Source organism: Bactrocera latifrons, unplaced genomic scaffold, assembly GCF_001853355.1.
Source record: "Bactrocera latifrons isolate USDA-ARS-PBARC rearing strain unplaced genomic scaffold, ASM185335v1 scaffold_334, whole genome shotgun sequence".
NCBI lineage: Eukaryota > Metazoa > Arthropoda > Insecta > Diptera > Tephritidae > Bactrocera > Bactrocera latifrons.
Window position 1 is genome coordinate 183877 of NW_017536973.1, and position 10819 is coordinate 194695.

The window sequence follows — 10819 nt, forward strand, 5'->3', positions numbered from 1 at the left end:
TGGTATATAAGTAATAACTTCGAAGAGTATCGTACTATTTACAACGTTATTATTATAAAGCATATATATATATATRTGTACATGGTCACCTCTTCTAAACGGCCATCGCACACAATTCAAGTCAATATTAGGGTGGATAGAAASAAAAAATGTATTAACTCTGGTTCGCAAACTGATTAAGCAAATGAGACCGCACCTCAAGCGTTAAACGAACTAGAATTGATATAAAAATCATTGCCATAAACTTTTTATGTTTAAGCGATTTTCTTTCAACGATAATACAAGCATTATCATTTTGTAACGAATAGTGTAATGCTGTGAAGCTTGAAATGAGCCAACGATTTGATTTATGAAAAATTGTAAACCCATTTTATTAAAAAMAAATTGTTAAATTACCCAATGCTCGTATATTTGTGGTATTCTTTACATAGCGAATATTTTACAGTCTTAACATATTTAAAAGAAATCAAATTTTTACCTCGTCTGCTTATAAATTAGGGCTGATTAAATATCTTGCTATCTCTGAAAACCGACATTTTGAGRTTTCGTATCACTACTTTTTGGCACGACAGCTTTTGACAAAAACATATATGTATGTTGTTAGTACAACATTATAGTTTCGAGGATAATTAGATAATTTCACTGGGGGATTCGCCAATTCTTGCACTCATGAATTAACAAGCAGTACTCCCTGAAATATTTACTTTTTGGTCCTGAATGCCACTCAAAGTAAAAATATTAATCRATGATATCGAGCTTAGGTCAAGTTTAAGCGAAGACGAAAAAATTTGTTGAGAAAGAAAACCTCCTTAACTGTGCTGAAATAGTTCACAAATTGCAAATCGCAGTATAGATTACGTGTTCCTAGAKCATAGATTTGAATCTATTTCACTAATTCTCATTTTAGTTTTCTTCTCTCGAAATAATGTAATTTTAAATTAAAATCTTAAACTTTCTGTAAATATCTATTCCACTGCAGAATCAGTGAAAAGGCTCACCGTATTTATATCTCAACGGCTCGTCATTGGCACTGCCTCACCCTCTAAACGGCAAACGGCAGCTTCTCCACCCACATTATCTTCGTGTGCAGTCGCCTAATCGCTACTGCTATTACCAACGGTTGAGGTCAGTGATGTCGTAAGATGAATTCGTGCGCTGAAGCTTGGAACGACGAGGCGCTAAAATAAAACACACAGTGGGAAAGATTATTGCATACATAAATGCATAAACACATACATATACTAAGCAACTTATGTGTGTACGGTACTTTACACCCAGTACAATAAAGTATTATTTCTGATTTCTTGTAAATAGTATTATAGAAAATTCCAGGTTATGCAAGCTGAAGGTTCTACTGTCTATAKTGTTATTTAAAAGTGGTGATTTTTACTCGTCCTGGGAGGGCAAAAACTGGAACTGGAAGYAGTACTAGATGCCGATTGTTGCGAAATACAAGAAGAGCTTCAAACAATTTTGAAAGCAATTTAAAACCGTTCCAAAAGTGTATATATTTTGTGTGTCCGAAATGATGTTTGAATGCTACAAAAGAGTTTTTTTATCCATTACCACGTTACTGCATCCTTTTTAGTATTGTAACTTGCGAGAGTCAAAGTCCGGGAAATTTTTTCAGGTGCTGGCAAAATTTTTTATTAAAATATGGGAGTTAGAGGTAGTATCGATACATACCATTTAGCATTCCACATTCTAATCAAATTTCCAGTTTTATTATTATTTTACATACCATCACCAATCTATATGGAGAAAAGTAAGCCRGATGGTCGTAAATTCTCATCTTTAYATATAAAAATTACGTGTCACGTTGCTTGTCCGCGATGTACTTCAGTTTTAGTAAAATAGTGTGTCAAGTTCGAACCAACTTRKAAGAWGGRATAGTAAAAASAATTCAAAAATAAATAAAAGATACATTGAAAAGCTGTATTAAATTAACGCTTTATTAAGCGGACAACTCTTTTAACTGGGTAGAAAGGCTGGTAACCAGACGTTGAGAAATCAGCCTTAAATTCGTTATTATCGTAGAATCTCTTAGATTCCAACCGAACCTATTTTCGCCTATAAAATGTTCACTGTGTTGAATAGTTTATTCTATGAATAAATGTATATAATGTATACTAGATCCACTAGTACTAGTTACATGTTTTCATCCGACTTTATCCATTTCATGCACAAGGAGAKCATTGAGATAACCCACAAATCCGGGAGTTCAAATATCTTTTTAATAGATATATCGGGGATAAGGGAAGTATTGAGCCGATTCAACCCATTTTTAACACATAGATATTATTATCAGGAAAAAATTCTCTCCAAATTTCAACTATGTATATATCTCACACATTAATCTTTGGTAAAAAGTCAACTAYCGGCAATGGGGTCCATCCATTCGGTACCACTCCTACAAGTTTCATTAGGATATTTCAATTTTTACTCAGCTTGCACATGCAGATATCAACTCACCTAGTCATTCTGATTATTTATAAGGTGACATTTGAATTTAAACTGCGCGCGTCGGATTTGGAGAATTATTTTTTTTTTTTAGATTGGTAGTACTGTCAGTCACATTTATGTCAAATTTCATGTTAAAATATTCATTAGTGTTTGAGATACGTGTCGTTTTGTGAGCTGCTAAAAGTGATTTTTCCGCTTTTTGCGATGTCGAAATTTGTTGAGCAAAGAATTTGCATTAAATGATAATTTTACCAAAAACTTAACCCATATCGTTCCGCAACMACCGTATTCACCTGATCTGGCGCCATGCGACTTCTGGCTGTTCAYACCGGGGACACCGTTTTTATACGATATTCAAGCCGCAGCGAAGACGGGACTGAAGACCATCCCGGAAAGTGACTACAACCATTGTATCGAAGATTRTAAAATCCGTTGCCATAATGTACTAAATCTAGTGGGAATTACTTGGAAGGGGATGAAATTGATTTGGAAGAATAAATAAAGAATTTTCAAAATAAATACAATGTCACCTTATTTTTTGAAGGAAATAATATAGCTTCAGATGTTAAAAACTTTAAATACTAAAACTCAATAATAATAAGACTGAGCAAGCACCTCCTATTATGACCTGTTAGRGGCACCGTTCCCACGAGAGTCGGGTCTACGAAAACCGGAACGGACCCGGATTTTTATCCGGCCAAGGACTGTCAACTCGGCAGAACCTGTTAAAGGCACATCGTTCTTAATACTTCTACTGCTGGGTAGTCTTTGTTAACTGAAACGAGAATGTGTATCAAGAGACATTACCTCACCAACTCATATATGTGAAACTGCGCCTCGAGCGATGGCTTCGCTGAGGCATGTGGCGTAACAAGAAAATAATGAAAACAGTCGTCTTTTCTATATAGAGTATATATGTATGTATATACATGCATACTTAGCAATTAATGTGGATATGTAGATTCTTATGACACGATGGCGTTTGGGCATCGTTGGAGTTCCCGTAATAGCGTATATAAGTTGTTGGTGTGCTTGTTGTTTGGTGGTTGCAGTGGCGTGGTAGCCTTGGACAACAGCTTCGTTTTTAGCTCTTTTGAAATTATAATCTACACGTTTTAGAAAACTTTACTCATTTGCATATTTACAAACACAACGAAAATGAGGAAATTTGAGGATATTCATAGTCCAACACACTCATTTTGTCCAGTGCTATAGTTAAACCCGGTTGTCCTTGCTGTTGCYGGCTTTGCTTTTCTTCTTATAAGTACTTTACATTTTGCTATATAAATTTATTTTATTTCCCCATATAATTTAATGTTGGTCCCTTYGCCTTTGGAACACACCCGCATATGTGCGTCCACAAAAATACATACTTACCTGTATATATTTTTGGATGTAATAGGTATGTGTGTGTAAATTTTCCATATATGTGGATATAAGGATTTCGAACGAATCGGGAAGTTGTTGGAGCAATTCATTCCAGAATATTCTTCAAATTTWAATATAGCAATTATTTTTAATTTTAAAAAGCCGTGAGTCAGATTAGGTCACATTCCGGTTGCCTGTGGGCTTAGAACTAGTCAAGGAGTGCATACCTCATTATAAATATCTGTAAGCATTTTCCATACTAGACTTGTACAAGAGTCCGATCACAGCGAAATCGCGAGAAAATATAAAACCGATGAGCTTGTTAGGAAAGCCACGCTTACTAAAATTTCATCTGATTGGAAACGAATCGGTTTTCCGATGGTGTCTTGCGTTCTACGGCTGGATCTATCGACCTATTGTGAACTCGGTAAACGCTGGTAAGCTAACGGAAGTTGTGCGACTGCGAGATTCTTCTGCCCCAAAGTGAACCGTCAGAGGTCCTCAATATCGCTACAAATGTAAGGGTTCCGACTGGACACTGCGTGCGAATAACCATAATGGACGGAGGAGCGCTGGAATCAGGTTGCCTCTATTTCCACTTTTTCAATTAAGTTTTGGCCAACACAAAGGAACAATAGCCCAACCCTTATTATTTCAACTACTATCGTTACCCTGTTTCAAATGAACTTGGGAAGAGTAGGTATGAGGACATATTGAAGAGTAGCTTTTCATATTTCCTGAATCATTACATACTCTCTTAATTAAAGCCGCCTAAATACATTCATTTGTAGGTAATATTAAAAAATGGATTGCAATCAAATTTGGTATCATAATTATTAGTTTATTTTGAAGATCTTAAATTCTCTTAGTTCCATTACTGGAAGCTCGAAAATCAATGTTTAAGCAATGCTTTATCCGAATACATTCATTGGTTGTTGATTTGAGTGCTGCAATTTGTTTTATTGAAATCGGTCGAGTAGGTCCCCCTTTTGATCCCGTTATATAGAGTTTCGTTGAGGTTATAATCCGTTTCCATCCGTTTTTTCACCGATGGCAGGGTTCTAATAATAACTTCTCTAAGCCAATTTGGTTGCTATACGTAGCTTAGTTGTTCAGTTGATATGTACGTTCCACTTTTTTAAGGGAGGGGCCATGCCCATTATTTCAAAGTTTTCATCCGACAGTTACCCTAGCTACTACAATCCCGTGTACAAAGTTATAAGGTTATAATCCATCTACAGAAGTCAACTCGTATCCTGATCTTTTCTCGATCAATTTTAGGTGATACACACAACTGTTAGATGTTCAAAACAATTACACTCTTAGCAACATGTAATATATTCTAATTTAGAAARGCTTGTCATACAATTATGCATATATGTATATATATGCTCAAAACTATTCCCCAGTCAATACTACATATTCAAAAAAGCACCTTCCTTTGTACTCTTCAATTCTATGCTCAACCTCATTAACCTCTAGTAACGTAGTTGTAACAAGGAACTTTTTGTTGGCTACGTATGAAAAAGTAAAAAGGGACCTCGCAAAGTTTTACTAATTACRTTGATGAACAAAGAAAAAGTTGAGTGGCGCAAACAAAAACCGAACGAAAATAGCTAAACTTAAAATAAAAAGTTAAATGGAACATTTTGAATAAATAAAACAAAGGACAACATGGCAAGTAAAAGTTTTAATGAAAGCAGTGGTCATTTTCCAGCTACATAGATAAAAGAGTGGCAAGGCACAAGGCTGTTGCTCGTCAACTCAGCGTTATGAAATCACAAAGTGATATCGCTTCAAAAAGCTCACCATACATAAGCCAATGAAAGCATCTAACCCACGAACTTAAATAAATGTTATGAAGCAACCGTTATGAAGCTTCAAATAAATTAAGGACCAGTGACAAATTTTGTTTAATAATTTGGCTCATAACAGCCCAACGAGTCTTGGAGAAAATGTCAACAATGACTTTCAATGAAAGCTTTATGGGAACATCTAATTTCCAAATAGATATATTTAAAAAAAGATTTTGTCTTATATTAATATTAGAAGAAATGTTTATGTTTTGTGAATTTAATATAGAGAACGAATAAAAGTTTTTGGTGGTGTGGTTTGGAAGTGATTCTGACTTTTCTGCAGATGAAAGCTTTTTTATCTTGTCACCCCTTATGGCACTAGGTACACATAACAATTCCTCCCTTCACTGTAATGCGAACTGAAATGGTTTCATAAGCGTATGACTTCTTTGCAAACTAAATAGTTTCAATACTCCTCATGTTAAAAAGCGTTTCTGTGCATTACATTTCCGCCACCAACTCAACGCATATTCTCAACGATGATAACGGTAACTCATATCCACCCCACTTTTGTCGTTATGATTGTGCTACTCATTTCAGTGGTAGGAGTGTGTGTACGTGCCTTACCTTCTTGATTTGCTGTGTCCCGTTTAAGCATGGCAAGAGGGTTCATTTCGGACATGAAAAGCAAGCCAAAGACGCCATCTCATGCAGTTAGGAGGAGCTGACGACCAGTTGGCAGTTGGTTGGGGTTGCCTTTTATAACTCGGCTGCCATATCCCTTCAGTGGTGGCGCAGTTTCCCTCGTACTTATGCAAATAAATGTAAGACACATATCCACACAATTGTTCACAATGTCCCGATGGTGGAGGTGGTCCAGTAGTTGGATATTGGGATGTGTTCATTCCTTGTTTGAACGAAGTACTTTATAGCACTTGAATTCGTTCTTGTATTATGTATATGTCTGAATTTGCAAGAGCAAGACTGGTGCTTTGGAGAGCAAGACTGGTGCTTTGGAGAGTTGGGAAATCGGGGTGGTCTAGTTGTCTCTAGCAGTAGTAATAATTGTGAGAAATTTGGAGGAATGGTGCATTTACACATGACTTTGTTCCAACCGTATATATGTACATATACTTAGGTATATGCAAGTGTGAACCCGAATGGGAGCAGTTAGAAAAGTTTTATTGTTAGTTTTGTTTGTTATGGCTATGGAATTGTTTTAGTGGAGAGAAGTGTTCAAAAAAGGGTTATTACTGAAATTTCTCGTGTGGAAGGGGAAATGCCATTCACATGAGTTGTATAGTTTTGTGACTCGTTTCAAAATAGTATACCTCATTTTCAGCGAGATAAAAAACTAGTGCAATCCTAATGAGACTTTCCTTAGTAGACGTTACCTAGCAGCAAGAATTTCTCTAGACTCGGGGAATACCATTTGCAGCTCGTATTGGAAGTCATAAGCATTTCGTTTCCTTTTTTATTAAATTCATTTCGTTCGTATACGGTGAGACTCAGATCAAATCTCTGATAAGGKCAAAAATTAACCAAATCATGACTTCCTATCTTGTCATATATTTCTGCAGAAAATAATACATATAATAATCACACAGGCACCGCGGTGTGGAAGCTGTCAGATGCTGAGTAGAAAACTGATCAATGCGAGAAAGCAGTTTTGAAGCTTACATACATATGTACGAATATAATAGCAAAGAATTCGAGGAATTCAGCGAAACCGCTCGGCTGTCAGTATCCACTCTACATGCACCTAAGGGGCGAAGCATATAGGTCTGGTAGTAAACGACGACGATACGAATTATTTCCTATCTTCAACTCAATCATGTTAATTACGCCAGCAAATAATAAGAATATCTTGACCTAAAGCGAGTTCATGCCCATTATAAATTCACAAATAAATTATTGTCTCATTAATACATTCGTCATATAAAACATGTAAAGTTGTGCAACAGACCATATTTATGAAATAATTCCTACACAGCTTTTTCTATATGCAACATATATGAATGTCACATCTGTACCAAAACCTCCTTCACAAATTGAAACATCCTTGCATTCTTGGTATTATAAAATATTTGCACAAATCGCCAAATGGAACCAATGACTTCACAGGCAGAATTAGAATACCTTTATTTTACAAACTATTGCCTTATAATTCAATAAATTCCGAAATAAAAACTTTTACAAAAACAAGTGCAAATATTTTACAATCAAATAAGAATAGACTAAATCGGTTTCCCTTTGTGACTCCAGCACACACAGCATACCAAACACTCAACCACCGTGATGCGAGCGTCTGTCCGTCTTTTCTCTGACCTTCATTCCCTCCTAGCCATTTGTCCTTGCTTGCCCGAGCCAGAACTTGAATTCAATTAAAAATAAAAATTCCGACAAGCACAAATTAAATCCTTTTCGTAAGAAGAACAAATAAAAGTGTTTACAGACGTTGGGGGGTTGAGTTGTAGTTTTTGTTTCTCACTCCAGAAACTTGCTTTCGATTGCCGTTCGCTTTACCCATCGTTCGTTGCTCCGGCGCTGCGGCTCTCGGCACATAATATTGCTTTTGCCGTTAATGGTATGTCTACATGTTTGCCTTAATGTATGCAGCACAAATATTGTCTCACCACAAGGAGCAAGACAACGGCGACGATTTGTTTTCCTTTGGGAAGAAGCTACTGCTTATTTGCCTGGCGAAACCAGCCAGTCCGTGTCTATATGCATTAGTTGTGTTCAGTATGCATTACCCTTCCAAATGCAAATAGACAGAGTGAAAGTCAAATGCTTCGTTGCTCGTCGAACTCGTTCATTTATATGCAAAGTCTTTTCCGTTCACTGAGGTCTCACAGAAGATCCGGTGTAAGAAGATTTCAATTCTTGTTGAAGGTAATTTTTGGCGAGTAGTGTTTAAAGCTCAAAATAAATATTTTAACATTTCTCTAAATGAAAAGGACACAATGCTTGCTGGGGAAGTAGTTTGAGGGGCCCGTTTGAGAATTCATTATCCATTCAATTGGCATGCGACGAGCACGAGCCAAATAAGCAAAACAACTTAGCTGGCATTCTATGAGTCATAAATAGTTATTAAATATAGTAATAATGTTGTAAGAAATTAAATTAAATTTTAAACGCTTAAGCAAGAGTCTTCGAATTGCATGTGAGTCATGACACCCGCCTAAGTAGCTTTATTGCTGTCTCTTATACACATCTAGATGTGTATAAGAGACAGGGCATTCTATGAGTCATAAATAGTTATTAAATATAGTAATAATGTTGTAAGAAATTAAATTAAATTTTAAACGCTTAAGCAAGAGTCTTCGAATTGCATGTGAGTCATGACACCCGCCTAAGTAGCTTTATTGTGTCGTTGGCTGTACGGCATGCAGCGCCACCTTGTTGGAACCAAAGRTCGCCCATACCAACATCCTCCTATTCAGATACGAAAAAATTATACATGATTGCCCAATGGCGTTGCGCAATTACTGTGACATTATGGCCGATTSCACACAAAGTATACAATATATAGGATGTCCAAAGGTGTTTGTTGAGTTGTTTCCACCTCATTTTCTTCCTTAAAGGTTCGGAAGCTAGCGTCCGGTAGGATTCCCCAGCATTGCTGCGTGGACTACAATAGGGCAATGGCCCCTTAACCCGCGCACGGTGTGGCAGACCGTGACTTTGACTCCTCTTACCTGGTTATTTTTCTWTAAAAGCGTTTATATTCTTTTTATTTTACAGAAACTATAGGATGTAATAAAACAAAAAATGTCAATTGTTAGCTTAAATTGTTTATTACTTTAATGAATATAAGTCTTTCCAAAACAGCCTAAAAAAAATATTTACGAAAAACTGTTTCGTCGATCTCACAGACATGTGCGCGGGTATAGGAAGGTTAAAAGCCCTAGTACTAGGAGGAGRATAAGCTTACTGAGGACAAAGAGATCATCTGATCTTTTGCGATACATCTTGGGTCAAACGGCTTTTGCGACAGCCCACTGGTTGTGTCCCAGCGCTGACCAAGCTTCCGCGAAGCCCAACTATTTAATAGTACACTGCAAGGGGATAATAAAACACAGATCCTTTCTCAATYTACCGATAACGGCTCTAGGGTACCTTTAYCAGTCTTATCACAAATATATATAGCGAGTTAGGCAGTCCTCCACCAGCCCTGAAAACACTGTAAATGAAYTCAAGGCTTGTATCRCCGCTSTGCTATCTGAATGGATGGTCACTACTCTGAAAGGGATTATGTCATACGAATAATCGCGCGAATCGAAGCAAATAAGATCCGTTTTCTCTTTCGGTAAAAAATGCTTTTTTTTTACCAGAACTTAACCCACAGATGGCTAGTAAGCACACAGTCTCTATTCAGTATAAAATAGCAAAGCAAGCATAACAACTCCAAAAATTATTGCCTCTGTGAAATTCTATGAACATCTAAAAGACACCCACTACATAAGTACATAATTTTTTGGCGAGTGTGCAGCCTTTGATTTTTAGTACTATATTAATATATGTGTCGTACAGTATGATATACATATGTACTTATATAAGATCAACAAATCCGAATTTATTTACAAAATTAATTAAAGTGTGGTTTGGATTTTATAATATATTAAACACTTCGCATATAACWTTCCACTGATAAACTGTTTGCGGTACCTTTAGAAACGGTGTCGAGACATTTTTTTTCGATCATTTATCGACATTTCTTTGCCCTTTTACACAACAAATTGYTGTTTTTCTAACATGTGGCTCATGCAATTCACAAATACAGCAATAACAAKAATGCCGTTTGTTAAATGCTTAATTTAATTTTAATAAATGCATTTATTAACGGATGCCCGGTCAAATGTTAAAGTTCCATAAAAATTTCTTTCCTATACATATTCCAACGAACAGTTATGAAAATCAAAACGAAGAAACGGACCAGAAGTTTTTAAAGAAAACTGCACCTAATCAAATATGTATAAGTAATTAGAAAAGATATGTCTTCAATGGTCATGATCTAAARAAACAGCCCTCGAATTAACGACCACAAATTATATACAAAAGGCGTTTACACAAACTTCATAGTCGTTAATTCAATTCGATTTGTTACTTCAAATGGTGTTTGAAAAAAGCGATTTATTTATTTGTTTTTAATAATTTACCCAAGAAAATTATGTTTACTATAAATTATT